We start from the raw sequence: 11,172 nt of genomic DNA, 5'->3' as shown, positions 1-11,172 counted from the left end.
CCCCTTAAAAGAATGGATCATCAACGGGAAGTCATAATAATTTTGTTTTATTGCTTGCCATATGGGATTTTCCCCTGAATATTTGGACATTATAACTGCAGACCATTTGAGAATCTTTACCTTGGAGGCTCTCCATCCAACATCATTTTGAGAGAAGGGAAGTGACATTGCCACAAATATCCCTGATGTTCATCTCCTCTATAAAATCCCCGTGCTTAAACCCTCACAGGAAGAACTTCCAAAAGAGAAACCAATGTTTTTGTACACCCAATACCTCTGGGCAATTTTCGAAATTTGATTTTCTGATGTTTGAGATGGTGATGAAGTAGTAGGGAAAGGGAGAGTTGTAGCTAATGTACTTCGAAGTGGATATCTCAGCTATAAAACTAAAAAAGCCAAAACGGGATTATTTTTCCTCCAATGAATAAGAAATGAATAGCATCAGGAAACAAGCAACAGTCATAAAATAATGAATCAAATCCTAAATTGGTAGCATTTCACTGTCAGGGTGACTCACTCCTTTTCCGTCCAACTCATCCTTTCATTAACAAAAGAAAAAAAGTCACTCTGATCATCCAGACTTCTTGAGTATCCAATTTTTTCACTATTACTGTTCCCTCTAATATTTACAGACCTGTTTATTTAATCAAGTGAGGTGGAGGCAAAGAGCTTTACACTGTGCTTTGTTGTAAGGAAGCATAGATGGCTACAGAAAGAGGGAAATATTGTGGTATAGAAATAGTAGCTAATACTTACTTAATATTTACTAAGTGCCAGATAAAAGAGGTAAAGTATTTCTAGTTCCAGATCCTTGAGAATCGCCACACTGTTTTCCACAATGGTTGAACTAGTTTACAGTCCCACCAACAGTATAAAAGTGTTCCTATTTCTCCACATCCTCTCCAGCACCTGTTGTTTCCTGACTTTTTAATGATTGCCATTCTAACTGGTGTGAGATGGTATCTCATTGTGGTTTCGATTTGCATTTCTCTGATGGCCAGTGATGATGAGCATTTTTTCATGTGTCTGTTGGCTGTATGAATGTCTTCTTTTGAGAAGTGTCTGTTCATATCCTTTGCCCACTTTTTGATGGGGTTGTTTGTTTTTTTTTTCTTGTGAATTTGATTGGGTTCTTTATAGGTTCTGGATATTAGCCCTTTGTCAGATGAGTAGATTGCAAAAATTTTCTCCCATTCTATAAGTTGCCTGTTCACTCTGATGGTAGTTTCTTTTGCTGAGCACAAGCTCTTTAGTTTAATTAGATCCCATTTGTCAATTTTGGCTTTTTTTGCTGTTGCTTTTGGTGTTTCAGACATGACGTCCTTGCCCATGCCTATGTCCTGAGTGGTATTACCTAGGTTTTCTTCTACTCTCAGCAAACTATCGCAAGAACAGAAAACCAAATACCACATGTTCTCACTCATAGGTGGGAACTGAACAATGAGATCACCTGGACACAGGAAGGGGAATATCACACACCAAGTCCTATTGTGGCGCGGCGGGGAGGGATAGCATTAGGAGATATACCTAATGTAAATGACGAGTTAATGGGTGCAGCACACCAACATGGCACATGTATACATATGTAACAAACCTGCACGTTGTGCACATGTACCCTGGAACTTAAAGTATAATAATAAAAAAAAAGAGGTAAAGTAACATACCCATATTATAACTGGTAAGTGGCAATAGCAGAATTCCAACCACTGTGCTTTACTTAGTGTGAGTTCATATACTGATTCTGCATTTACTTATAGACCAGATTTGATCTTAATGACATGAATAATTCTGAAGTACTATATTTTGCAGCCTTGAGGGAATATCATATACTAAATTCCTACTCATTTATTTCTTCCACCAAGAGGATGTTGTGGCATTCTTGGTAGCACAATGAGAATAACAGAAGAGGTTCCTGGATCTATAATTGTTTCCGTTTACTTAAACTTTCTGACCCAGGAAACTCTGAGGTTTCAAGGATCATCTAATGGAATACCTGGGCATCAGGAAGTGCAGTTTTGTGTAGGAGTTAACAGCACAGACCTGGGAGCCGTAATGTCTTGGTTTGAATCTTGACTCCTCCACTTAATAGCTTGAGACAATAGGTTACTTAACTTCTCCATGACAGTTTCCATATCTCCAAATTGGAATAATAACGGCACTTACTCTTAGGGTAGTTGTGGGGATTAAACAATAGAATCAGTCAAGCGCATAGGTCAAGGGCCATACTGCTTTAGCACCTCAATCACAGAAAGCACAAGGAGAAAATTGAGATGAAAGACCAGTACAGAGCCCTTTCCTCTCTATTACTGGAGGGAAGCAGTAAAATAATCGTGTCACCTTTGTAAGAAAGGGATCATGCCACCCTTTTAAGAATAAGAATGAAGTCAGTAGTCAGTTGGGCCTGTGAAGGAAGCTCCAGGTAAATGCAAGGAATTTCGCTCCTTAAACATTGTGGTTTTTGTGCTAGATGTTCTAGGCATCATATTCCATCAACTGAGGATTTATTGTATCCATATGGCACTGATGTAGGGAATGGGGATACACAGAATTGCAAATCGGTCTATCCTCCAGAAAGTATCATTTTAGTTATGAGTAGACATCTTAGGGGTACAGAAGGGCTAGCCTAGATGCTAGATATAGACGCGTTAGAAGTTCAAAGAAGAGAATGGTGGGCAAAGGCTGAGCAAACCAGGAGAATTCTGGATTTACAGCTAAGTCTCATCTTGATCTCATCCAGGCAGATCATAGATGCCAAGAGAGAGTCAGGGAGGTCCTCTAGGCATGGCAAAGGGTACAGGAAAAATATAGAAATGTATATGATATCACTAGAGTCCAACAGTTCTACCAATTGGCTGGAGGAGAAGATTCCACAGGTAGAGGAGTAATGGGAGCTGCAGTGAGAGGTGTAGAAGGAAAAACTACCTCCATAGGTTTGACTCCATCTGTAGAGGTAGCTTTTCCATGGCCTGAAGTCTTGATTCCAGTTTGGCACCTTGGTGAGCAGAAGTTTCAGACCTTGTCCCAAATATTTTTGGTAAAATACAAGGAAAACTACTTCAGAAAATAATGATAATAATGAGTGGTTATCACAAATTCCCAGTGAGCTGAATGGATTATCATTTCCTATTCAGATTTTTTCATCAATTCCAAAGGATATTAAACCTACTGATTGAATGCACAAAGCCACATGGCCCAAATAGCATCTTGGCAACATCAGAATACCTTTTGATCCTCCCAGTAAATGGTCTCGTCATGTTCCACTGTTGGGAATGTTCACAGACCATATGCTCTTCAGAAGCATATATATATTCCAATGGATTTTCTCCTACTTTTACTGGTAACCAGTCAAGGATTCAGATATTATCTATACAGATACTAGGTATACTTAATTTCTCACCCAGTTTAATTTAAAAGCACCCCTTAAAATACTGCCCAAATGTAATTCTTTTCAGTGCTTTTAGTGTCAGCAACAGCATGGCTTTGCCTATTAAGTTAAAACACAAAAAGGTTACAAAAATGTTTCAGTAAATATTTAGCCAGAACAAGGTCTTCAGAAGAAAAATAAAGGAGAACAAATAAAGGTTCATGTGGCCAATCTTACAAGTGGCACTTTACAAATAAATACATCTATATCCAAAGCCTTTTCATTTTGTGGAAATGTCTTCTATCAATCAGTTAATGACATGTGTCCTAGACCAGACACTGCAGACAACCATTCTAGCTTGTGGTGGGAGTAGGGTTAAAGAGCAAGGGTGAGTTTACAATGTATCAGCCTAATATGGTCACATTTTAGGTATTTAGGATACTTAAATCAAAGGGAATTGGCATATGAATATGGGGCAGACAGATATTTATTTCTTCCTTTATATTCTCACCATATAAGAATATACAATATACTTCTCTAAGTGTTTTTACTATAGCTTTTTACTCAACTATAGAGAAAGTGAAATGAGGTCAGACTCCTTGTTTACAGTGTCCAATGTAATTAAAATAAAGTGTTGCTTCACCTGGCTACTCACTCCGCCAAATGCCAAGGGAGGAAAAATCAAGGAGTATTCCCAGTCATTAATATCAGAATGAAACTGCTTTTCTAGAACTAAAATTGCCATGTCAAGTTTGGTGTAGGGTAGTCAAAGGGTCCAGGGGTCCTCCCCTCAGGATTCTAAGTCCTGTCAACACCTTGACTCTCTCTATGCAGAGATGGAAGAAACTCAGGGGATCAGGAAGTTGAGCTCTTTTGTCTATGCCTCCATGGCAGATACTGGAGAATGACTCACACTTTCTCCAAACCCCTTCTAGCAGGCCTTCTTGTACTACAGATGCTAGAAAGCTAAACACAGACACACACACACACACACACACACACACACTTTCCAGACTCCCTTGCAGCTAGAGTTCTAATTGTGGTTTATAATCTAGTAGTCAGATGCATCCACAGGATGACTGGAATGAGAACGTGAACTTTGTGCTGGATGTCAGTGATTCTTGCAAGCAGTGAGTTCAAGGCATTCAGTTCATTTGGAGAGCACTGGTGAAGGTTCTAATAGCTGTTCTCTAGAATGACAGATGCTGAGCACCATGAGGCAGCAGGGGTGAACTGTTTGCTAGAAACATTCTGCAGTGTGATTGCTGGTACTTCTGGCCATGTAGCATCCAAACCACGTTCTCTGCCCCTCCCAGAAATTCCTTGAAGTACGATCCTTAGTTATTCATTGCCATAAAATGATGCACAACAACCCTATAATTTCAGTGGCATACAAAAATAAGCATTTAGTTATCCCATAAATCTACAGAATTCAGATGGCCTGGCCTCGGCTGATTTTGGCTGGGTTTGCTAATATATCTATAGTCAGCTGCAATTCAGCTTGCCTAAATGCCTGGGGATCAAGTGACTGTCAGACAATCCAAGACAGCTTCAGCTGGGGTAACTTTCATGACTTGGCTCTGTATCATGTGTCTCTCATCCTTCAGCAGGCTAGTTTTGGCTCTTGTCATCTTCTTGAAGATGACAGAGGAACAAAAACAGAAGTAGAAGTGTGCACATGCTTTTTCAAGCTTCTACATGCTTCATATCTACTAACATCTCCTTCACCAAACCAAGTCACATTGTCAACCTTACAATCAAGGGACATATAGATATTATCCTTAGTGAGAGAAACTACAAAATCACATGTCCAAAAGGCATATTTTGCCTTTTGGCAAAAGGGATGGAGACAATTGGGGCCATAAAAGTCGTACCACCTAATACCTTCAAATAAACTCTTCTGCTTAAACTGGGCAGAGGGGATTTAGTTGTTTTCAACTAAAAAACTTAAGTAATATACCCACACTGCTTGATAATCAGGGATTGAAACTCACAATTGTGGGAAAACTACACCAGAAAAAAATCTTGGAAAACTGAATTGCTTGCCAAGCAAATATAGTAACTGAATTAAGAATTCTATGATTGACCTCATGATCTTTGGCTTGCTCCTTCCCTCCCCTTTCTTATTTCCTTTTGTTGCCCTGCTGTCCCTTTCCTGGCCTTTTTCCTTAGAGTATAAAGAAGCAGAATGATAGTTATTTGCTAATAAATGCATTGAAAATGTCTGAAAAAACATCAATAACAGTTAACAGGAGTTGCCTCTGAAGAGGGATACAAAAACATGAAAAGGTGGAAAGTAATTTTCACTGTGTGATCTTTTATGATTGAATTTTTTAACATGTTACTGAATTATTCTTGTGGTGAAAAATTAGACCAAAAGTTAGATAAGGAAATGGAAAGAGATAGATGAATAGACCAACAGTGAAACAATTCTATGTGTAGCTATTGGTTTTACTCTTTTCTGTGCTTAGGAAATATAGGGCTAGCCATAGTTTCGGACAGAAATTCATGCCACTGGTCATAAATAAGATTGGAATTGTTTAGTTAAAAATTCATTACCATGAATCCACACAAATACAAATAAATTATTGAATAAATAAATACATAAATGAAGGAAGGAAGAGACAAATCTTAAGGGCAGAAAAATTCCAAATAATTTTTGTATATAACTTCAAGGGGGTGGAACATAATTCCTCATTCCTTAAATATGGGCATGCAGTATGGAAAGGGAGAAAAAAAATGTGACTTTATGGTGGAGAAATCTGACAATCACTACTTCAGCCAGGTGATCAAGGTCAACATCAACAATAAGTTATGTTGATAGTATATACCCTTTATATGATGTTATGAGAATGGCACTCCTCCCAAAAACACAGAACCCTAGTCTAATCAGTGAAAAATATCAGACAAATCCCAATTATGGACTTTCTATGAAATGTCCGACCAGCACTCTTTAAAACTGTCAAGATCGGCCGGGCGCGGTGGCTCAAGCCTGTAATCCCAGCACTTTGGGAGGCCGAGAAGGGAGGATCACGAGGTCAGGAAATCGAGACCATCCTGGCTAACACGGTGAAACCCTGTCTCTACTAAAAATACAAAAAAAAACCTAGCCGGGCGAGGTGGCGGGCGCCTGTAGTCCCAGCTACTCCGGAGGCTGAGGCAGGAGAATGGCGTAAAACCGGGAGGCGGAGCTTGCAGTGAGCTGAGATCCGGCCACTGCACTCCAGCCCGGGCGACAGAGCAAGACTCCGTCTCAAAAAAAAAAAAAAAAAAAAAAAAACTGTCAAGATCATCACAAACAAAGAAAATCTGAAAAAATGTTACAGCCAAAAGGAGCCTAAAGAGACAAGAAGACCGCATGGGATCCTAGAGCAAAATAAGGACGTTAGGTAAAAATTCCAAAAATCTGAATAAAACATGAGCCTTAGTTAGCGATGATGTATCAATATTGCTGCATCAGCTGTAGCAAATGTGCCATATTGATGTAAGATTTTAATAGAGTAAACTGGATATAGGTATATGTAACTCTCTACTATCTTCAAAATTTTTCTGCAAACCAAAACTGTTCTAAAAATAAGTTTATTAAAAATTCATTACTAATTCTGAAAAAAATAATTAAAATAATCAATCAATCAGTCATTCAATCAGTAGGTATTATAGAAGATACAAGTAGCACAATCTAAACACCTAATCGAACTCATACAAACAGAAACTTCAAACTTGGAGCCAGGTGTTTGTGTAGCTCAGAAAACAGCCATCACAAGATCTACACAGCTCAGTAGTGAGCCCATTTGAAAGCAGCTATGGTATGAATAAATTACTATACCTGATCTGCATAGTAAGTGTACAGTACTAGCTTTCCTGTATGCTTGAGCAGTCTTTTAATATATGGGGAAGTCAGGAAAATGCTTCTTTTTCCTTATGTGTTAAGATTGTGCTATCCCTGAAAATAAGTGTTTTTAGTGGAAGGTTAGGAGGGGTGCATGGGCTCCACTCATTACAACTCACCCCAGTGTAAAGATCTTAAAGGAAACAAGACTCAGCATGCCAAAGCCCACCTTATGCTGTTGTGTGGGAGCCATTAGGGAGTTATTCTAAAAGGGGCAACTCTTAGTGGGAAAATACAGTGGAGAAGGAAGACTGATGAATCCAAGAGCAAGATCAGATCCTTTGAGAAGGAGGCAGGAGTTCCTAACAGAAGTATGGAGACTTGTCTGCAGAAAATTGAAAAGTAAAGTCCTCTTAAAAAGATCTGTGAGGTAAGAATGGAAACTGAGATGGCTCTCCTACCCTCCATGAAAGGTTAGAGCTAACTGCTTTCTTTGTGGGCTATAGGTTAGATAATATTTGGTATTCAGTTTAAAATTATTTCCCACATCTGTTGTAGTTTCCTTTGCTTTGCTTAGAGCACGTTTCTCAATCTGGGATCCACGAACTCCCAAGAATATATCAGTAGAATTTAAAGAGTCCATGAATTTGGAAGGAAAAAAAAATGACATCCTTATATTCACTAATCTTTATTTGACATTTAATATTTCCTGCAAGTATGAATGTAAGCAACAAACCACAATAGTAATAGCAGTACCTGTGACTGTCACCAAAGAAACAGATATTTTTCATATCATATTACAGTTATTGTAGATATCATATAATATGTTTCATAATCATTACTACTTTAAAATTTAGGTCATTAGGCCGGGCGCAGTGGCTCAAGCCTGTAATCCCAGCACTTTGGGAGGCTGAGACGGGCGGATCACGAGGTCAGGAGATCGAGACCATCCTGGCGAACACGGTGAAACCCCGTCTCTACTAAAAATACAAAAACTAGCCGGGCGAGGCGGCGGGCGCCTGTAGTCCCAGCTACTCGGGAGGCTGAGGCAGGAGAATGGCGTAAACCCGGGAGGCGGAGCTTGCAGTGAGCTGAGATCCGGCCACTGCACTCCAGTCCGGGCGACAGAGCGAGACTCCGCCTCAAAAAAAAAAAAAAAAAAATTTAGGTCATTAGATCCACCATTAGATCTTGTTGCTTAATAACTTAATTAAAAAGTACGTAGATTACTATACTACACAATTGCTTTTAATTTCTGATAACTGTATTTCAATAAAATTTGCTTCCTTTGTAATCCGGTGAGTTTGAGTGCATGTATTTAAGCCACTATTTTGATAAGGAGGTCACCGACCCCATCAAAGTTTCCAGGGCACAAATGATTTAAATATTATAAATCCTGGCCCAGAGTTTAAAAATCTGGTACAGTTTTACTGCTTTGTTTGGCGGCATTGTTAAGGAAAGCAAGGAGTAGGTTTGGAAGTATAAAGAAAAAGGTCATGTCAACTGCCTCCCTACTCACTACCATTTTACCACCTCTCAACACACGCCTGTGCACGTGCACACGCGCGCGCTCACACACACGAAACAAGGAGGAATGTAGCCCCTGTGTGCTGTGCTGAGACAGCAGTAAAGTAAGAGGTGGATTGTGCACAGCAAAGAGCAATGGGCAGCCTCAGGACGTAGAAGAATCACAGGCAAATGGACACAGGTGCAGAGAGGACACAACAAACTGTTTTTTTCTAAATATACTAGAGGATGTGACCCTTAAGGGCCATGAGAAAAAAGGAATCTTGTACCCTGCCATTCTAGTTGATTACAATATACTTAATAACACAAAAGAAAAAAATACATTACATGATGAGAAATATTGATTCTGAGAGCCATTAGTTTAGAGTGAGGGCTACAGAAGGCTTTTCACTGAGGCTGTCTTTCATTAGTACAGCATCTTTGTTGGTGATGGTTTCATTTCTTTAAATTATTCCATAAAGTTTGATGTATATAAAAGAATCTATCACATTTAAATAAGTTATAAAGAGTAATACTAAATGAGCCTTTATGAACCCATCACCCCATTCAAGACCCAGAACATCATCAGTGTTAGTACCTCTACTACCTGTTCCTACCTTATCCCATCCCTGTCTCCCCAGTACTGTTCTGAATTTTGGGTTCACCTTGCTTTAGGATCTATCATGTGTGTATGATTCCTAAGAATGTGTTATGTAGTATTGCTTTTTTTGAGCTTTATAAAAATGATACCCAACTGCATGAAGTTTTTGGTGATTTTGTTAATAATATGCATCAGTGTTCTTGCATAGAGAAATGGTTAATTCATTTTTACTCTGTTGAAATAATTAATATCAATTTATTTATCATTTTTCCATCAATGGACAACTAGATTATTTCAGAATTTTTGTATTATGAATCATGTTGCTATGGCCATTCCTAAGGAGAGTTCCTGCTTCACATGCAGGAGAATTTGTCTAGGTGACATACCTAGAAATAAAGTTACTAGGTCATAGGGTATACAAAATGTTCAACTTCACAAGATAGTACTAAATTTTCTTTTCCAGAATGGTACCAATTTGTACTCCTATCAACAAAGTATGAGTTCCTATTGATCCAAATTCATACAATAGTTGGAATTATCAGATCTCATGATGTATTTTCATCTTTGTACACCAAAGATAGTATTTTGCCTCATTCGTTTCAGTAGCAGACAAAGATCTCTGGGGTAGAGCTGGCACAGTAGCTCCATGGTGCCACCACAGGCCCAGATTTCTTCTACCTTTCTGTTCCAACATCTTTAATGCTAGCTTACATCCAGTCAGTCACTCCATGGTCCAAGATGGCTCCAGGCATCATGCCTGCGTTGGAGACTAGCAGCAGGAGGAAGCAGGGGGACGGACAAAAGGGCCCTCCTCCCAGCCAAATCAACTCCCTTTAAGCAGGCTTCCTAGAAGTACCACCCAACACAATTACCTCTCACTGGTGGAACTCAGTCATAGGTTCACACCTTGATACAAGGGATGCCAGGAAATAGAAACTATTTGCTAGATACATCACTACCAGTAATAAAACTGGTATTCTGCCACTAAGGGAGAAGGTGGGAATAGATATTGCATGGCAACTAAAAGTCCCTGCCACAGTAGTCATTTGATTTAGAGTAGGTTTTTCATATACACGTATGAGTCTTCTTATTTGTAAAATGGAAATTAACACGACTACCTCACAAAGTTGCTATGAGGAAAAATTAGATGATATAAACAAAATTGCACAGTGCCTGGTATGCAGAAAATACTTAATAAATGCTAGCTGGTATTAATTCACTTCTATGAGTCATCAGCATCAGGGCCTAGCTTTGAGCCAACCCCCAGATAACTGATGTTCATCAGTGTCCCTGCATTTATTAGGTTTGAGGGTGTTGGGTGCTGACTCACACCCACAACACTCATAAGTGTTTAAAGCTAGAGTGGCAGCTTAGTAATTTACAATGGGAAATATAACTGTGAGGCAGACCAGACACTCTGACCAGGTTATTCTCACCCCGAAGGCAATGAACATGTGGCATACTAAGGTTGATTGCTGAGCATGAAGTCAGGAGAAACAGAATTCATTATACAATCCAGATCTTTAGTGGCATTGGGCCTGTTGTATCCATCTCCACAATTGGGCTTCTGTTATCTGGTGGTCAGAAGCTCAGGCTAGAAACATGACAGGTAACCTCTGCCCATTGACAGAGCTGGGAGGTGCATTACTGGAAAAATTCACAAAGAATGTGGAACATGTGGAAAAGCTATGAGGGTAAACTAAAACAATTATGGCATAGTAAATCTATTCTGAATAGAAGCATTTGGCATAATTTTGGATAAGTTGTAAGTAAGGGAAATACTTTAGCAAGACCCATTCTTTAGATAATAGGCCCAGAGTAAATGGGGCAGCTAGAAACCTGATTACATCTTTGTTTAAAATATTTATTGGA

This window comes from Trachypithecus francoisi, unplaced genomic scaffold, assembly GCF_009764315.1.
Source record: "Trachypithecus francoisi isolate TF-2019V2 unplaced genomic scaffold, Tfra_2.0 Lachesis_group6, whole genome shotgun sequence".
NCBI classification, from domain to species: Eukaryota; Metazoa; Chordata; class Mammalia; order Primates; family Cercopithecidae; genus Trachypithecus; species Trachypithecus francoisi.
The sequence above is the reverse complement of the archived record's forward strand: the minus strand, read 5'-3'. Positions refer to the sequence as shown.